The following is an 18,391-nucleotide window of genomic DNA, read 5'->3' on the forward strand; positions in this document are numbered from 1 at the left end:
CGCTTCAGAAACATTGCCAAATGAGAGATCCAGAGGAAGTCTCCTTCTAATATTTCTTATTACTAATCTCCCTGGCAGATTTATCTTTTAAGTTGCACATTTTGTCACTGTTGCAACATAATCTTTTGCATCATGGAGAAGCCAGGCATATTATGGAATTCTCTGGTCAGAACACATCAAAAACAATTCAATGGAGCTTGAAATCTCAGTCTTACCATCTAAGAAAAGATAACCGTGGTTCCCATGATGCACTGTAGCAGAATCTTTTAATTAAATGACTCATTATCAGCCAAATATTGACCTATTCAACCATTTCTATTTTTGAAGGAAAATAACAAACCCAAGTGAGGTATCTGTGAAAACAATTTTTGTCAAAACCCGGTATTTCTTCTACAAAATAGTACTATTGTCTATAAAAGAAATATGCTCCAAATATTCAGAGCAAACGGAGGTAAAAACAAATAGCTACGTTGGTTAGGGAAATTATTTATGTGTTTAACTTTGCCTGTGAGGTCCTTAAGTATTTCTGTTTCTCTTGTCAAGGCTGGATTTCATGGCAGCATATTGCCCTGGCAGCACAGTGGCAGAGAAAAGCTGTGCTACAGCATCCTCTGGCCCTGTGCAGGCAGAGTGAGTGACACAAAGGCTGACCATGAAGGTAAATATTGCTTAGAAGCCTTTGAAATACAGAAGCCAGATAAAGCAGGGAACTCTATGAGATAGAGGTTACCTTCTTGAGAAAGATCTTTTAGTCTCACACTCCTGCATGCAATTTCATTGATTTCTGTGGGATTAACTGCATACATCTGGTTTGCAAGAACCTCTGGCAGACAACATATGAGTTGAAAAAAAACCAAAATAGCTGCCTGAACTGCAGTTTTGCATTCAAGGCAAGTTATGTCTCTGCTTGCCATCTGCCATAATTATTATTGTTTCTTCTGAATGTTCATTTCATTTGAAATGTGTTTGAACAACATTGTTCTTAATAGTTATAAAATGGTCTTTATAATGGGTTTACCACATTATTGATTCAAAGCTTTTTTATAAGTCAGCCACAGAAAACAGCACATTCTATAAATAATTAATTTTGCAGAGGATTAGGGGGAAAAAAGTAACTACAAAAAAAGTTTTTTCTTGCTTCTTTTATGTGACCCACCTCATTTCTCTTAACTGTATTGTCCATAGTTGATTCAAAACTGTGAAACTCCTATACAGGAAAAAAATATCTGCACAGTGTCAATTCTCATATCTTGAGTACTACAATGAGTGAATTTTTGATGCCCAAGTTCCCAGAGTTCTGGGATTATATCAAAAATTTAACAATCTTTCTGAGATAAATGGAGAGAGTGGGAGGCTTGAGAACAAGCCTTGCGTATTTCCTAATGTTTCAGAGAGCTGAATGCTTTTTGAAAAAGAATTAATGATTTTTGCTGACCCTGGAGGGCTTTTCATCTGACAGGTTTTTATTACAGGAGTTTGATTGGCAGATCTTCATACAAAAGCAGTCAGCTATTTGATAAGGTGCAGGGTGGGTCTCTAATGCAGTTCAGAGCCCAGCTCTCATGGCATTATGTCCTGGAAAGGCACTTTGTCCATTCTAGACAAAGGAATGAAATTCTTTGCATTACAGAACATTCTGCTGAAGCAACAGCCTCTCCTTGACTGCTTTGTAATGGACTTTGGAAAGTGATTCGTCATGGGCCAGCACGCAGGGCAGGCATAAAGTGCTGCCCACTTCCATTAGCAGCCCACGGGGTCTGTGAGAACCACCTCAGGCAGGAGCAGGCAGGACAAAACTCAAGTGATGGAAAGTGCATCAGCTTTAGGAAGCAGGAGGCCAGGAAGGGCTGCCCGAGTCATTGAAAACCCCGCTGCAAACCATGTCTACCTGCAGTACACCCAGAAATCATCCATCACCAGCTGTGGAGGGTTTGCTCCGTGCTGGCTCCCGGTGTCTCCGTGAGCAGTGTCATAACCCGCAGCTGCAGGCCCCTCAGCAGCCATCCCAAGTGACCCACCTGAGGCACATCCTCTGCTGGCCTCCAGAGCAGCTCCCCTGGGGGGTGCTCAGGGCTCCCTGCTCTCACAGCTACTCCCAGCTGGAAGCCAGGGGCTGACAGAGTGCGGAGTCCACGTTTCCTGCTGCCTTCCCTTTCCATTTAGGTGAACTGGCACACCCAACACATTCCAGTGGACACAGCCTGGACCCGGGTTATCAGCTCTGGATGCCTCAGCAGATGAAGAGTTCAGCAAGGCCCAGCTCTAACCAAACCCTGCATTTCTTACAGCAACAGATGCTTTCAGTTTCTCCATGATCAATACTTTTAGACTGCACACCTGAAGCCATGGTTGGTTATTTCAGGATACAGGAACTGATTTGCATAAATATCTGGAGATCATAAAAATACTGAATGATTTGGGTTGGAAGGGTCCTTAAAGATCATCTAATTCCAGCCCCCCCGCCCCCTTCCTTGGGATGGACACCTTCCTCTAGACCAGGTTGCTCAAGGCTCCATCCAGCCTGGCCTTGAACAGTGCCAGGGCAGCATATACTTCTGAAAATCCACAGCATTTCACCAATAAAGCAGCTGTAACTATATCTCAAAATAAAATAAACTTCAAGTGGAAGGGAGCTTAATTCTACTTTTATATATATGACTTTGAATACTTTAAAATTAAAGAGATAATTTAGGTTGAAAAGAACCTCAGACAAAAATATAACTATCTGATCAAGGATTTGAATTTTGGTTTGCAACTGCAATGAATATTTTTAAAAAGATTTATTTTTCCTAGTTTGTGTCTTTATAATTTTTGTTTACTTGAAATAAGATAGGAGACAGATATATAGAAGCTTACAAAAAGTAATGTCCCCATTTGGGGACAGTAGCCTGTGTGTGCAGGCCAGCACTTTGTTAGGACAAGCCATTCCTTTCTTGGCAAATAAACTCTATTGAAAAAAAGCTGTCCTTAAGTAAGGCTCCTGTAATTTAGCAAAGAGATAATGCTATGTTATCCAATTAAATATGGTCTCCCTCACATTGTCAACAAACATGGCAAGCACAAGGCATTAATTTTCAAAGGGGAGATAGTCTAACTGTGACAGAACCGTTCCCTTCACTGTCACTACGTGAAATAATTGATTTGGACACATACAAACACGTGGTATGGGGGGAGAAGATCTCCAGCACAGAAGAGAGAAAGTCTTTGCCTCAGAGTAACAGCAGTTCCTCAGGCATCTACCTTACTGGTGGAAAACTCTTCCCAGTGGTTAAAATGGAAACACTTATTGGTACTTGCTAATAATAGACCTTACCAGCTTGGCTTCAAATATTTTAACTTCAAAGTAATTAATGAATATTGGTTTAAACTGTTTCTTAAAAGTGCTTAACAACTTTACTGTAGCAAATAACAGAGAAACAAGGAATTTCTTACACTAGTACAAAGATATTCACATAATCGTTACCTAATAAAAATTCTGCAACCTTATGTGAGGATTGTTGTTCTTATGCATTTAACACTACCATGGGTCTTTAAAGAATGTTTAAAAAAGCAATTTTTTCAAAAAACTTTGCCTCGAGGACCTTATAGTCTTAATCAACCAATTTAATTATATTCCTTTTATGTCTAAAGATGGGGATTAGAAATTCAAGTATGAGAATCTAAGCATATGAGATTAGGTGCTGCCATCCACTTTGAGATGTGTGGCATTTTCACGGACTAAGCTTATGACCAGATAAGATCACTGGATTAAAAATTTAGAAATGCATAAAATTTGAGGGAATTATTTAATTTAATATTTTTCTCTCATTAGTTTTTTGCCTGCTTTTATGTTTTGAGACAAATTAGCGATAAGATATTATGAGATTCTGCATATTGTGACAAGTACATTTCTACAGAACTTCTTGAGATCAAGCTTGTAATCTCCTAAAAAAAAAAAATATGTACCATAAAAATATCTAAAGCTATACTTTTACCAACAGCATCTTAGTGTTTGGTGCAAGTTACTTGCATTAAAAACATTTTTTAGTTTGAATTTTAAAACAAGATCTTTGCCATTTTCCAGCACTTCAGACAACTCCTTTTTTTCCTCCCTCTAACTGGGTTTGGTTTTGGAAGCTGATTATTTCATATTTGTGGTAAAGAAGTCTTCTGAAATCAAGAAATAATGGAGATTGGTTTCACATAACTGGGAAAATGGCTGAATACCTCTAGGAGAGCTTAGCTACATCCCTACTCCTTCCTTACAATTTTTCCATGCAAGGCGGTGGAAGTGGAGAAGGAGATGCCAAGCAGCTTGACAACCACCATGTGTTGCACCCTTGAAGTTGCACTGTTTGTCCTTATATATCTGAAACAAAGTTTCTTGCTGAAGGTGATTTCCAGAGTGCCTACTAATTAATTAATTTCTGTACTGCCTCAGGTGCTGACAAGGAAACAGTTTTTTAAGGGTTTTTTTCTGATTTGGGTTGTACATAGCCTATTAACATCTTTGTTTCTTTCTTCTCAGACTTTTGTTGTAGTATTTTCTAAAAAATTAAATAAAGTCCAAATTTAATTTTAAAATAGCAATCCAAATCACTTGCAGCAAATTCAGTGGCAGTGACAAATGTAGCACACAGTCCTGAGCATAATTATCCAACTTTGTATACTTACCCTAACGGGTTTTTTTGCTACTGAGATGTCATTGAAAAATGTCCCTTTAAACATTGCATTTAATGTATTATATAATAAATTTATTACTCTTCTATAATTTTATTTCATTTATACCCTCTACTTCTAAACAACAGTAGAGTAAGGATACTTTTGGGGAGTGGTGGGGGAGCTATATATCAATTTGTCCAATATCTTTTACTACAAAATTTCTTGATCAGTTTGGGATTCGTGTGACCTAAAAGTTAATTCCTGGAAAATGCTGAAAGAAGTCCATGGAAGTTTTGCACTTTAATTCACTGTATGCCATGGTACTTACACATCAGTCAGGCTTATTATGGAACAGTCTGCAATACACCCAACCCAACTACTACATTAAAAACCCATTTGAAAGCAAGTGGAAGCAGATGCTGTTCTCCCTTTACGTGACACCATGTAAATTCCATGACACCAGTACAATTCCACTGGAATTCAGAATATTCTGATGCAAAGGCACAGTCAAAATTCATGCAGAACTCTTGAGGGGCTGCCAAAGACAGCTTCAGCTGGAAGGCACCGAGGCTCTGCCAGAGGCAGCTCCCTGGGACTGCACAGATGTGTCACCAGCAGATGGGATATGGGATGAGCTGCTTCAACAGCCCTGCCTGGGCAGTGTGAAATTTCCTGGCTGGGCTTCCCTCTGACAGCTGAGGCAGGAGAGTTGCTCCCTAGAACATATACCAGCATAGGCCAGAGTGCAGCTCCTCTCTTTTCTAGTCCTGTGAAAGTCCAAAGAAGCATAGGTACCCCAGCCACGAGGAACCCATTGTTCTGACCTAACAGCAGCACAGGTTATACACACAAAATTCATCACTACTCCAAACACACTGGTCCTGAAATATAAGAAGACATCTGTAAAAAATGAGAAATGTGTCTAAATTTCCCACACGCTCAAGACTAAATTGTGATATTCTACAATGCAATCTTTGGTGATTGTCACATCAAGCTTTCTCTCCACAGCAAGTCTTCATCTTGTTCTTCCTAATAGAGCAGGGGAAACAGCATGCTCTATTCTCAGACTCTGTCTTGGTAAAATCCCTAACAATTTTTGTCATTACACTCAGAAGTAATTTCAGGTGGCTGCTTTCCATTTGCTCAGAAATGTCATAAGCACTTGCCCCATGCCCTACCTGCCCTATCAATTCTAATATACCGTATCAACAATCCTTAACTGTGGGCCTCTAAAGGACTTTGTCCAGGGTAAAATACACCAGTCAGCTTGCACAGCCAGCCAGTGCGGGCTACAGAAGAGCAAAGTACTGTGGTACATCCCACAGCAAGGAAGCCAATGGCCAATATTTAGTACTTGATCTCATTGTGATGTGGGGTTTTTTTTTTACATTTTTCCCTGCAACCAAAGCAGAGTGTGCTGCAGAAATCAGAACCCAAAAGGGAATGCCATTACCAGGTGAGAGCTAATGCTGCAATTACAGCAAGCCAAGACCTGGAAAAAGAATTTTCATTCTTCTTGATCACAGCTAATGACTGAGCAGCTACGAGCTGTCTAAAAGCTAATAAGGTTCTTAAAGAGTGAAGTGGACTAAACAGCTGAACTGGGACTGTTTAGCCTGGAGAAGAGAATGCTCAGGGCACATCTTACCAATGTATATATAAATACCTGAAGAGAGGGTTAAAGAACATGAAGAAGGGGTGCAAGGAAGTTGAAGACGGGCTCTTTCCAGTAGTGCCCAGTTAAGGACAGGAGGCCATGGGCACAGACAGGCACAGGAGTCTTCCTGTGAACCTTAGGAAACACTTTTGTAGCGTGAGGGTGACCAAGCAGGGACACAGGATGCCCAGAGGGGTTGCAGAGTCTCTCTTCTTGAAGATATTCAAAAACCATCTGGACAGGAGCAACTGGCTCCGGGTGGCCTTGCTTCAGGAGAGGACTTTAGGTCAAGATGACCTCCAGAAGTCCCTTCCAACCACAACTTTTCTGTGATACTGTGATAAATGCTAATAAAAAATGCCAATATAAAGCTCTAATACAAACCACAGCTATTTTACTGATTGGGATATTAACATTTTTTCAGTTCAACTTCTGTTTGTTTGTCCTAATTGGGATTTCTGTCTTGTTCAGATATTAGATTACTCATGAAATCTGGGCAGATCCAGCACTTAGTGTCTTTGGTACAGTAGAGATATTGCCCTCTCTTCCCTAATACAGGAAATCCTGAAGAATTGTTACCTCTAAGGACAGGAGTAGTTCATCCAAGCTGTCCCTTGGAATTACACCAGAACACTCCATCTACTCTCTGGTTAGAACAGCAGCTGATCTGTGCTAACTCTGGACCTGGAAGCACTTCCCAGCTCTAAGAGTTCATTAATCCTCCTACCACTCTCCTGTGCCATACCTGAGCATCAAAAAGAGGTAAACCAGAATCAACTGCAATAGGCATCCTACTAATCCTCATGCAGTCAGAAAAGAAATTAAAATTAAGATATTAATAAGCACACTTAGACCTAAAGAGAAGTCTTCACAAGTAGCTGGCAACCACTTCCTGTGAATACAGACATAATGCCCAAAGTTGTATTTTTATGCAAGGTGTAACCAGTCAATTACCACTTATTCCTCACATTATCCAGGAAGGTCACCAGTCTATCAGAGATGAAAATATTATTCATATTTGAACTTCATCAAAATTCTAATTTTGAAACTTTGCAAGACTGATGAAAATGAGGTTCTATTCCACCCATCACAAATGATTCACAAATTGTCATGAGATCGTGTTACATGGGCTCTCATTCCTAGTCCTTGAATGTGTTTCTGCCATGCAGTTTATGCTGTGATGACATTTTTAACAGTGTGCCCGTGCATTCTTCAACATGACTGGCATTGAAAGTGCCTGGTTTCTTTCTGCTCACCCAAGAAGATAGATCATTTCAAGAAGCATGATTTTCACAACAGTAAGTGGACTTACTTAATTTTAAATTAAAATGGATTGCTAAAAAGAATTACTTTCAAGGAGCTGGAGATTCAGTCCCTTTCCTAAAAATAAAGCTCCCCTCCCATTTAAAATAGAGTTCCCTAATTTCCTCTTCCATGAGCATGACACTTTAAAGTTTCAACCCATGACACTTTACATCACCTTGCACAGTGAGCACATCATGGCACAAAAGCTGCCAAGGGCCACATGCCTCCTTCAGAAGTTTAGAGTTAACTCTTGGCAAGTGAGACTTCCTTGTTATGCTTTTGAGGTGTTTGTCCTAAAGACAAACCAGTAAAAGGGATACAGAGAGATCCTAATGTTCCTTTCTTGGTTATGCACAGCATCTCAACTATTCATGATGAGAGATTTGGGGAAGATGTTTTACCCCTATTTCTCAGAAACCTCTCTTAACCTCTACTGGAATGTTCCTCAGTGGTTGTAGGAGCACCTACGATCCAGAAGGGAGCAGAGATTGCTACCTGCAGCTACAGAAGTTATTTTAAGTAACACTTGGCATTTCTTATGGTGACTGCTGAAAGCATTTCTTGAGTGGAAGACCAAGCCCTTTCCAGCTGGTATCACCACCTCTGAAAGCTCTGAACAGAAGAAAGCAGTTCAAGACACTCTGATTTCTGGATAACGTGAAAAATTAGGAGACACTCTTCAGAGGAGCTGTCTCGTCAAAAGGAGGGCTACGTGAGCAACTGCTCTAAGGTAAAAGCCCAAAGAGAACATTCACCCTTAGTAACACACTTAGAATGGCAGCTCCATATTCAAACTTACTGAGATAATGCTTCTGAAATACAAAATACAAGAAAATACAAATCTGAATATGATTCAAATACAAGGAAAATGCACTTGAATGATAATCTCTGGATTTTTAAAAAAACTTTCAGAGAAACATGAGGTCATGAAGAGTAAACACCTACCTGGCTTAATTTTTTTTCCATACAGGAACTGAAAAAGTAGAGAGCTGGAATTTAATCCATTACAATTGTTTGCTTTTATGGCATGAGCAAAATGTTCCAGATTTTTAGCTACCCCTGTCAAAAGGAACCTAAGACACAAAGTTAAACAGCCTCATGTCTGCTATGGTCTGGAAATGATGGATGAAAAAAATCAAAACCCAGAAATGTGTCACCTACTTGCAATAATTCTGAAGGCAGGATATTTTATAATGGAGATACCTTTTTTTTTTTAATCATTTAAAAATGTACTTTGTTTTTTGATTCGATTAGCTACTTTAAGGTAACTTGCTAGAATAGAGGAGTACAATAAAATACAGTTCTAATAAAGCAAATAAACCCAGAGCAAAAGTTAAACCCAGAAGAAAACCTGCCATCCCTATAAGTATCTAACTAGAAACACAGATCGCAACCCAGATGGGAAAGTCAGTCAATGAATCCTTGGTCTGATCTTCAGCTGGTGAATAGGAAACAACATTGAAATAAGAAAAGATGTATTGATTTACAGCTGCTGAGAGTTAGCTGTGGATCTGACGTGATAGACAAGTCTGATGATGTAAAATGGAGTCAGAGTTCAGTGGTGACAAATCTACAGAGACAGGAGTTGTTTTAAGCAGCAAACCCCAGACTGATTGCACCTAGTCCATGACAAAGGATCTAGGGTTTGGATCATTTAAAACTGGACCAGGACACTATCTATAATAGCCACTTGTTCCTACCCTTTTTTAGCTACTCTTTTTTTTGTTTTTGTTTATAAAAGTATTCTTTTAAGGAGAAGTATTCTTAGTAGAATATAATGAGTATGGATACATTACTGTGGGTTCTACAGAAACCCAATTCGCAGGTCATAGCCCAGAGTGAGTCATATAATCATAGAATATGCAGAGCTGGAAGGGCTCCATCAGGATCATCAAATCCAACTCCTGGCCCTGCACAGCAGCATCCCCAAGGGTCACACCAAGTGAGTCCCTTCAGTCTGTTTGCCTTTGACAAGTGTGTTATGGATACAAGGAGACACGTGTTCCTGTTCCCCACTGTAATCTCTGGGAGTTTTGCCTTGATCAAGGGTTACGAGCTGGGGACAGTTTGGGGAAAACTCTCATACATGCATTAAATGACCATTCAAATTCCAAATACAAGCAGCCCAGAGCACATGACTGTGTGGGAGTGTTCTTGCACTTCTTTCTCTGACAGGTGATTATTTCCAGCAACTCTCCTCTGTTTTTCACATCCAGACCAAAAACCATCCTTTGGCACAGTATTTGAGGGTTCCATTGAATTAATAGAAAAAAGGTCACATGAGGGAAATGTGACCTGGCACAAGGACAGTTTTTAGCTCCCCTGCTGCCAACTGAAGTAAAGTCCAAGCAGAACAGTCACTGCACCACGGTGGCTGCTGCTGCAGGAACAACTCAAATGTTGATGCAGCAGATACAGAATCATTGCTATTAGTCCAAAATATTTAGGAGAACAGGCACTACAGTCAAATTACTTTCATATGCTGGATTTTAAATTGTGGTGGTTCAGCAAAAGTATTCAGACAGTAAATACACTCTCTGAAACAAACTACTTAGGCCATCCCAGGCTGCAGTTGTGCCTGCTAATGGAGAAGAATCTTAAAGAGTGCACTGAAGATCTCTAGATAAGGCTGCATTAGTCTGAAATGTCATGATAAGCTTGCTGGCAGGGAAGGTGCTATAATGCACAATTCCATGGAGTTACAGAACAACTGATGGCAAAGCCTCTAAACAGAAAAATGAGCAATACATAGATTTAAAGATGTTTGGTTGTCTATTTCTATTTTCTGTCATCTCACTTGATGCCTTAGGGTTTAACTTTTATATTTTTAAAATCCTGTACTGCCTAGTGTGTAGCTCTGAAGTTTCGTGTGGCCTGTTAACTACTGTTCTCTCATGCTGGTTAGACATAACAAACCCTCTCTAGGTTTGCACTTCAAGGACACCTTGATTGTCTCAGGCCCCAAAATATGTAAACTAAAGCCTTGAGTGGGGGGCAAACTTGGGGTAATTACATCATTAACTGAAGTTGTAACTGGAAAATTAACCCTGATATGCAAATGGACCAAACTTATAAAAGTGTGAAGAACCCGTGACCCAGGGTCCATCTTGGGTGGAGCCCTCAGAGGCTTTTGACTCCCAGGGTGTACCTTCAAAGGCCCTTCAAATAAATACTCACTTTTATTCTCTTATTCTTGTGTAGCCTCTGTTTTCAGGTAGCCACTTCAAGAAATCACACTGATACATAAGGTCATTACCTTCAGAAATAACACATGCAGACTAAAAAATTATAGGTCACAATAATGTCCAGACACAAACAGGGATATGATAAACATAATATAATCCAATTCCTCCTGAAAGTACAATATGCAATAGATCTCTATGAAAAAAAATAAACAGAATTTTCTGTAAAGGATGCTCTTCAATAAAACCACAACCAAGTATTAGTCTACTTCTCATTTGGTCTTAATTTCCCTGATCAGAGTCACTTTATAAACCCTGCCTGTTAAACTAAGCAATTCTCCTAAGGCAGGCTGCTTCATTTTTATAAGAGCAACAAGATTTTTATTCTTGGGAGGTGCTTGCAGGAGTTAGTTGCAGGGTAAGGAAATGGGAATGTGCAGGTGTGTGGCCTTCAGACTCTGACACAAAAAAGTATTCCCTTCTGATCAAAGAGAAAAGTTGAAGATTTGATATCCCTGGACTTGCAAAGAAAATAATAAATAAAACAAAAACACCCACCAAAAAATGCAGATAATCCACTTGTTCAGTCAGACATTCCATCTTCTTCCATGAGATGTCAACAAATAAGGAACATCTGGTAAGATGGAAATTCAGTGAGCTCCTCCTACTCATTAACTTCACAAGTGGTGTCCCACTAGCATATACACAGATGAGTGGGTCAGGGAATAGGACCACTTGCTACTTTTTCCACAGACTGAAATGACAGAAAAACAGCAGCATTTTGAGAGAATTATACTGTACCACTCGGAACACCTCCTTCAAAGGCATTTCAGTTGTTCTGCCAGGAACTTGGTGTGCTGGTGTTCAGACTTCACTGGCATCAGACCAGCAGCTCTCTTCTTCATTTGTGTCTTGAAATGTGAACAGTTAATTCTTCAGCATTGAGGCTGCAACAAGCACTCAAGCACAACCCCTTGCAGATTGTGAGCTCCGTGGCGTTAACTCTACCTGGCTTCAGACTGCAGTTCATCCTGGCTCCTCAGATGCCCCTTTCTCATCCCATGTGATATGATTGCCCAAGCTGCTTCACCCACCCATTAGAATCCATTTTTTAAAGAAACTCCTGGAGGGAGTGGGGGCCAAAGTGTGTTTGTAGTAAACTTTACAACTTTCAAGTATTACAAAACTACTGTTGGAGAAGTAAGGACTTAAGCCAAATCAAAGTGCTTTTAAAACCATGTTGTTGAAAATAAAAAAATATGCATCTCTGGTTGCAAATACTCCATTTAACAACCCTATCCCAAATTACAATTTTGATGAAAAGGCAGAATGACAAACCTCTTGAACCATGCTTAAATGATAAAGCCAAATCCTCTGTGAGATACTGAAATCCTGTATGGACAGTAAAGCACTAATGGGAAGCAGTACTTCTCCATGCTAAAAGCTTTGATAGCTGGCTGTGCAAGGAGCATTAAAACACTTAAACTAAACTTTTCAGAAATTACACAAAGAAAGGAGAACCACTGAAGCAGAGCTTTCAGAGACAGCACCACCAAATTCTCTGTGCTGTGTGTATCAGGTGAGCAAACCAATTTGAGTAGTGCTAGAACCACATGCTTAATTCTTAGCTTGGTGATACATTCTATGCTGCATACCAGAGAGCAACAGCTCCATTTGAACTTTGATAAGATTGGAATGGGAATCATGCCTTAGTGATGGAGGAGACTAGAAGTCTTTGGGTATGTTGGGGTGGGGGGAGGAGAGGAGAGGAATGTTGAAGACTTATAATTTCACAGTCCTTATAAATCACTTTACTGCTGCTCTCTTCAACACATTTCGACTTAAGGGAAAGTAAGCAGTTCCTGTCCCTTTCCAAGAGCCTGACAAAGTACACATTTGTGTGTGCTTTTGTAATCAATGTAAAAATTCAGATCAGACACAACATCTGGTTTGCAGCAAGATTTTGTTTTCCAAAAGAAAAACTGAATTAGTCTATTATGAATCATTCAACAATATTGATATTACAATCTGAGCAGAAATAAATGTCATAAAACTACCAGACAGTAAACATAACATTAATAACAGTAGGGGATCTAACTTCAACAACTTTTTAACATTACTTTCATGAATGTTTGGCATTCTCAAATTTTTGCCCTCTCTCTTGAACGTACACAGAGGCACTCCTTTCTTTCTAGCTCAGTGTATTTTCTATTTGGCATTTCACTCCTGGAGTGCAACAAATGGCTAGAAAGGGAAAACTCCTTCTGCCAAAAGAGGTTGCCCAACACTGCACAGTCTTAGCATAATTCAGAGAAAAATTGTTCTGGGTGGAGAAGGTAATCCCACCAGAAGATCCCCCTAAAACCAGAGTTTAATAATGTGTTCCCTAGATAGTAGGGCTCACAACTTTTACACACACAAGGTGATGAGCAGTTTTCAACCCCAGTGTGCAGAGGGGTGACTCACCGTAATGCAGCTTTTATCACTTATTATCTGGACAATGCATTCTGAGAATTCATTTGATGTGTGGCTTTGGTAAGAAAAGTTTGCAGTTTGTGCTGCACTAGAGACCGTATGTCTGGGTAGCAAGTCAGCAAATGATAGGTCCAGTTTGAAAGCTTCATCCACATACAGCTATTAAGCTTTAAAAATTGCAGTTATTGACCTGAATTATGTAAGTTTAGAGCCAGATCTCATAGAAGGACTATAGGAGCAAGGAGCTTTTAAGTTTGCCAGAGCACATGGGCCTGTTAGGGCCAGTGACATCCATTCCCAGAGCCTTGCTTGAACTGAGAAAGAGAAATGCCCCAAATGAGTTTTTTCCTTGTCTTAGTCTTATAAAAAACTTTGTTCTTTGGTATATTTCTACCAGCTTTGGCTTTCATTTCTGGGCTTAAAACAATACTGGTTTGTATGCCTCAGCAGCCTTTTGTTTCATGAAATAATGGCAGCAAAAAATCAGTAGATGCTCAAGGCAAAAGTTCTAAAAAATCTTGGTAATATCCCCTTCCTTTGCCTCTCACTTCCCAAAAGAATCTCTTACTTGATGCACAAATCATAAGCCTTTTAAAGAAAAATCTAATGGTAGGTTTTGATCTCCTCTGATTTTAAAACTACTCCGAAGCCAGAAGCACTCATGGGAGCCAGAGATCTTTCCCTCATCACAAGAACTCCTGTAGCAAGGGGCAGAAATGTGACTGGTGATGGAGTAATGACTGATCAATGAGTAATGCTCCCCAGCAGCAGCTCTTAATCTTGTTATACGGGGAAATGCGAGGTCATTAGAAAGAGGGCAGAAGTTGCTGTCAGAGGGACTTCCCAGTATAGGTGCAAACAAAATGTGCTGCAAAGAGCAGTATGAACTTCCCTAGCAATGGCAATGGCAGCTGGGCTGCTCCCAAAACACGCCATGGGCGCAGGCTGCACGAAGCAATGCTAGCAGGAAAAATTAAAGCACACTAAACTTTTCATAAGTGCACTCACTCTGATCCAGGCATGCAGGAAAGACTCATCTCTGACTGCGTTCCAAGTCTGGTAGATGTAGAGAACATCTGCCAAGATCCATTTAGCTGAAAGCCAGGGGTTTGATGGAGCAGACAGTATCAGCTTTCAGCAATGTGCAGGACTCTGCATTTATAGTTACATGACATATAAAAATATGTGTTTGTATTTAGAAAAAAAACAGTTGTTGTTTGCGGTTTTTTTATATTTAACCTGCTTGTCAAAAAATAAATTTATTTTTGTGCATTTCATTTCTTGCATTTATTTTAAGTGCAAGCAAGCAAAGCACAAATTAAAAGGGGGAGTGGGCTCCCAAGAATGTCACTTGAGGCTTGTTTTACTGAAAGTTAGGAGAATGTAAGCTCTGATGTGCTTTTTTACCTTTTGACATTGAAAACATGCAAGCACTTCCACTGCTAATAGATCATAATGATCTGACCTTAATTTTTTTTTTAATTATTTTTGTCATGCACACTAGATGGTGCTCAAGTTAAAAAATGAATGGCAACTTCGATAGACTTTTCATGAGATTAGCAAAATACATTAACATACTTATATCCAGAAATCAGGGAAAACTGACCACTCACCTTAGCCTCTTCCTGACTGCTGATCATTTTACTAAAACTGTCTTTTTGCTGGCTTTGCTCCCAATCGCTCCTGGTTTTCAGTTGCATATTTATGAAATTTTTGCCATCATTTATAGCATCTTGTTTTACTAAGAGCAGAATGGATTACCTGAATATACGTACACAGCTCCAAACAGCATTGAAATACACTTCACCAGCCATCAGAAATTCAGTATCTGTGTTCATGACAATACTGAGTTTGTAGAAACATTTGAAAACAGAATTATTTCTTTCTCAGTGATCATATTGGATTAACCTATTAGTTTATGGAAAAGTTATCATATTTCTTGACATTTCAAGTACCAAGTATACCAAGTGTACCAAGTCACTGACCTTTATCCTAACTGCAGTCTGAGTTTTGAGCAAATCAGGCTCTTTTCAAGTAGTGCAGAGAGAAAGGACTAAGCATTTCAGAGTCTGACACTGTTCAATAGGTGTCCAGTCCTGGCTGAAGACAGATAGACCCTCCTGAACTGGCAGTGATGGAACAGAAGTGGTCACAGACACAGATGAGGCCACAAAACTGGTGAGGAGCAGACACTGACAGCAATGCTGGACTGGTCACAAGCATGCAGACAACAAATTAGTCAGAAATACATAGATGCTTGAATCTGGCTCTTGATATTGCATTGATTAATTGGAGATATTGTCTATTTTTTCAATGGAATGTTATTTATTTCTGCAGGGTTAGTAATTCCTTGGGCAAACCCAGAGGCTGACTTGGGCTGCAGACAGATGGACACTTGCTGATCTGGCTGTGTAGCTGCAGATGCTTCTGACCCAAGCTATTTTTCTTCCATGGCCATCAGAGGTTCATTCCCTACTCTCCTCTCTCACTGTTAGTGGATTCACTTGAATCCTCCTTCTCTCATTTCAGAACCTCACAGGTAAGCCTAATTTTCAGTCTAACTTTGAAGCAGAAAACAGCAGTCCGTGCTATTCTCTGTGCTGAGAGAGGGCAGAAACTTTCAGCAGGGAATTAGTAGCAAGTAGCTATTTAAGGGTGGCATCTTCGGCCAGCATGGCAGTTTGCAAAGTGAACACCAACCCCAGCAACACCAGCTGGGCTAAAAGCCTTAGCCCAGACCAGCTACCAGCCTCACTTTTGGAAAAATCATGACAAATTATTCCGGAATTGCAAATCAGTGGTCTAGGAGAAAAGGACATAGGAAGCAAAACTAATTGAATTTTACAGTTCTTCACAAATCCCCCTAAATATTTGATCACAAAACCCAAAAGTGATCTTGATTCCTTTTATCCAACACCTGCTTCTCTGTCACAGTTCAACATTAAAAAACAAATGGCTCCAATCTGCTGGAAATAACAAAAGGCAAGAGAGTGTCAAGTGCTGTTTGCACAAAGAGGACTATGCAATAAAGAAGTTCATAAAATCACGAGCAAAGTTCACCTTTATCCTCTACAAATAACATTTCAACTTCCCTGTGTGTATATAATGAAAAAAAACAATGTTTCATCATATACAATCACCCTGTATTTGCAGTGTATTATCCTATTTTTTTTTTGCCACAAAACGAAAAGCATTTAACAAGTTGTGAAAAGAAATCAGCATGGATTTAAATGTGAGGGAGGGGACCATTAGGAACTAGTAACCCTCACCCAGCCCTTTAGTCAGAGAAGAAGAATACATCTTTTTCTTCCTCACATCAGAGAACAGCACACATCCTCTGTAGAAAGCAGTGACATCCCCTGCTGCAATAGTCTAGATACAGACCCTATATATACTACCATCTCTTGAATAGCCTTTTTTCTACCCCAAACATTGCCATGAAGCTATAAATCTAGAAAGAATTTTTAAATAATTACAGGAGGATATTAGCCCTAGCCTAAAGAGCTTACAGCTAGCTTAGACTACAATCCTACTTCAGGATTCTTTATTGCCGTCAAGGGGATTTGCACAGATGCAGCAGTTTGACCAGAAGGCCATTTCTAGAAGTGCCACATGACTTCACAGAGATTAATTCTACAGTTCCTACAGTGCGTGGGGTTCCACCAGAACATCCCCAGGCAGAATAAACTCATCTGCTCAGGAAACCATTTCTCTGACTATGCAACTCCACAGTCTGAGAGACTGTCACCACATCTGAACACACAGAGAACTGAATGGATAAGGGGGAGGTTTTCTCTATAATCACTCTGATTCTCTTTCAGGCACAACAGCACAAACTGCAAAGTAAAGCCCCTTCTCTCACTGAGGATTTTAGCAATAAGAAAACAGAGGGTTGGAATACACCGTCACAGACAGTGCTTTTCTGGGTTGTTAGGCTGAGTGTCTTTGACTTTGCTTATGTGCACCAATGAGTTTAGGCACTGGATTTTTAACAGTACATGTAGGTTGGCCCAGATGGGCAGAAGGCTGAAATCAAATCAGCAAAATGAAAAGAGCTAGTGAATCAGATTTTCCCAAATTAACTGCTATTTAAAAATAATAAGCAACTGCAATTGATTCTCCTTAGTGCATCAAGCAAAGATGGAGAAAATCCAGAGCTAGGCAGTCACTTCATTTATATTCTCCTATTGAAATCTTGCACATTTAATCCATATGAGCAGTAAACAGAAGAAAGCTACTCAGCATTTAAGCAGTTGGTCTAATTACAGGCTGGCAAGGAATGTGCAATAGGTACAGTCGAGCCAAACCCTACAGCAGAACTCCTCTGAAAAAAAGCCAGACGTATTGAGATTGCAAGTCTGAAGCAAGCCCCTGGTTTTTGAAGGGACAATACAAACTCACAGGATCCAAATAGCCAAGAAACTCAGCAGGTTTAAAATATTTATTGGGATTTGAGTTCTGATGATTTGGTCAATACACTGTCTAGATTTATTGAGCTATAAACCCACATCAGATGTTTGCTGCCCTCACCCCAATAGGTAAAAATATTTTATTTTGAAGACTATGTAATTTCAAATAAGGTCTAATGATTCTTTATCAGCAAATGAGAGCAGTGGAAAGAAAGGTGAAAAGGAAAGCATAATGGAAAAAAAATGGCCTTAAATTGAAAAATGAAGGGGTGAGGGAGCAAAAATTTCTAGATGTTTATAGCATCTTGATTATAATCTTCCTTGACGTCATTCTGAAAAGTGAGTGAAAATCCATAGAGATTAGGGCTCAACAAAGCAAAGAAAACATAATATGGCAGGCTTAGGGTGCCTGAGCATTAATGAAGCAACTTAGAAGGGGAGTGGATCCAAATATACCATCAGGATCCAAATATACCATTAAATAAGGGGGCTGGCAGTGTATTCCAGTTATGCAGCAGTGGAATGGGAGCATCTCCAGAGGGCTCAGCCACTTGTACCGTTCATTACACTCCAAAGTGCAGCAGCGCCGTGGAGCCTGCTTTAGCCACAGAGCAAGACACTCTCATCCTATGTGTGACAGCAGCACCAGCCTGGCAGGCTGTCCCCACACTTAGAACTCCAGAGGAAGAAGCATCAGAGTGGTCTGTGATGCTCAGGACAGT

The 18,391-nt window shown here is 39.9% G+C and overlaps 1 long non-coding RNA gene across 1 annotated transcript; it reads right to left on the reverse strand.

Moving 5' to 3' along the window:
- Positions 1-240: 240 nt before the first annotated feature.
- LOC125324113 lies at positions 241-10,563 on the reverse strand. The gene is made up of 3 exons (XR_007202816.1): positions 10,401-10,563; positions 8,399-8,401; positions 241-251 (listed from the first exon to the last, which is right to left on the reverse strand). It is a non-coding gene; the product is annotated as an uncharacterized LOC125324113 (long non-coding RNA).
- Positions 10,564-18,391: the final 7,828 nt, after the last annotated feature.

The sequence above is a fragment of the Corvus hawaiiensis genome, chromosome 3 (genome assembly GCF_020740725.1).
Source record: "Corvus hawaiiensis isolate bCorHaw1 chromosome 3, bCorHaw1.pri.cur, whole genome shotgun sequence".
In the NCBI taxonomy this organism is placed as follows: Eukaryota; Metazoa; Chordata; class Aves; order Passeriformes; family Corvidae; genus Corvus; species Corvus hawaiiensis.